This window comes from Lithobates pipiens, unplaced genomic scaffold (genome assembly GCF_037356315.1).
Source record: "Lithobates pipiens isolate NorthernLeopardFrog02 unplaced genomic scaffold, aLitPip1_a1.2 Scaffold_13, whole genome shotgun sequence".
NCBI classification, from domain to species: Eukaryota; Metazoa; Chordata; class Amphibia; order Anura; family Ranidae; genus Lithobates; species Lithobates pipiens.
Genome location: NW_027507718.1, coordinates 172,670,773 through 172,673,093, shown reverse-complemented (window position 1 = coordinate 172,673,093; position 2,321 = coordinate 172,670,773).

The window sequence follows — 2,321 nt, the reverse complement described above, 5'->3', positions numbered from 1 at the left end:
GGTCTTATGCTGCCCATACACCACACAATTCTCCTCTATGGATCTCCCCCAGATCTACCAAAACCATATAATGTGAGGCCAAATCTAAACACCTTCAATGTTTGTGCAATCAGACAGGCCCTTGTACCACACAGCTGAAGGCAAACCCAAAGGAAATCGAATAAGAAAATTGCATGGTGTGTGGCCAGCTTTATTTCAGACAACCTATCAAAGTCAGATTAAAAACGAGTGATTCCGAGTGGTATCCAGTGCAGCTGAAAAAACTTCCGGAGAGAGGTTCATATGAATACAATTTAAAATCAGCGCTCAGTGGAACTCAACATAAATACAATCAATTAATTAAAAATATCACATTTAATCCAAATAGAAGCACAGAGGTAAAGTCATTAATATCCAGCACAACAGTGAGGGATGTACTTATTGCACAGTCAAGTAAAAATCCAAAAGTAGGAATAAAGCAAAAGTAATAGTACACTGTGCCGCCTTCCTTCAGGAAACAAGGGGTTAACTCTCGGCTATAGATCTATTAACAGGTAGCCAAAGCATAGAAGACTCATAGCTCCATGTTGCAGTAACTTGGCAATTCACTTATCGCAGGCTGCTGTCCACTTAAAAAACATGTGCGCTATTTTAATCTCAAGTTGAGATGACAAGGCATCAGACAGCACTGCGCCAAGACAGTCACCAGAGTACCTCTATTATAGTGTATGTCCGGGAGACATCGGATTGGTGTCCCATGATGCCCGCCGTATGGTGAAGAGGGGAGGAGCCTGAGTCGCCGGGAACAACCGGAAAAAGGACAACCACTACCGTTCGGAAAATGGAGCTCCCGTTCGGAAGGAAGGGGCGGTCAGTAAAGCTCAGCAAGTTGCCATGACGACCATGACTGACATGTTTCGCGCACCTGCGCTTTAACTGTGAAGGAGAGAAGGGTCTAGTTCCGTTTTCAAATCTTACTAAATACAAAAAGTGTGCAAAGTTTTACCATTCATTCTCGTCAAAGAGCAGCCACAGCTGCCTGTCCCGTCACCACTTCACGTGGAAGCAGTGGTCTTTCTGCAGAAGTCTGACACACCCTTTGGTGACTCTATACCTCTGCAATCAGCAAAATGTATGCTGTCTGCTGATTAAAAACAATTTGACTATACTTTAAACAAGACATGGCAAATGCCACTACTGACCTTCAGCAGTCCACATCTGTACGCTTTTTCTAAGTCACTGACTCAAAAAATATTGAAGCAAGTGAATGATAGCCAGGTAACCAGCATTTTCAGAAGGACAGGGCCAACAGGTCACAGCTTGCCCATTCCTCATGTTCCCAGCTTTCTTTAAAGTACATATATACACTTGCATGGCCAGATCCTTCAAGCATAGGCATCTAGCTGCTGGGTAGACACGCATTTACCTTTTCATAGCTAATGCTGGATAATGAATGCTTTTGCAGTAAAGTCAATAACCACCAGATGGCATATAGCAACCTAGAAAGTTTTCTGCAACTCTTAATTTTACCTCCAGGTGGCACAAAAACTTACATAATAAGTTGTCATATGTTTAGTCATTAAATTGGCATTATACTTGAATCATTTGTACAGCAGCAGAAAATGTTTCATAATTTCTATATTTCGAAGACGATCGATTTTGTATCCCTTTGTTTATGATTGCCAAATGTATTACAATGTAAATGAAAGAGGAACTAAACCGAGTAATTTAATTGTTCCCCAAAACAGTTGCATTCAAAGCATTCCATCAATGATAACTCATAACTGTTACATTGTGCTCTCAACTCAACTGTCAAATTGCTGGTATCATAACTGATCACATGTGCAACAACATGGCAACTGCAGATCAAATGTATATATATATATATATATATATATGTGTGCATTCATAAAATATTCTGACCCCCTTCACTTTTTTCAATTTTGTTATGTTGCAGCCAGATACTAGGGTTGTTTAAATTAATTTTTTTCTCATTAATCTACACTCAGTACCCTGTAATGACAACATGAAAACCAAATTATAGAACTGTCATTGTGAATTTCTTAAAAAGAAAAAACTGAAATATCACATGTACTTATCAAGCACTCAGACCCTGTACACAGTACTCTGTTGAAGCACCTTTGGTTGCAATTACAGCCTTGAGTCTTTTGGGGTATGACATGACTAGCTTTGCACACCTGGTTTAGAGGATTTTCTGACATTCTTCTTGGCAAATCCTCTGAAGCTTAGTCAGATTATTTGGGGACGGTCGGTGGACAGACATTTTCAGGTCTCTCCAGGGATGTTCAGTAGGGTTCAAGTCAGGGCTCTGACTGGGCCAC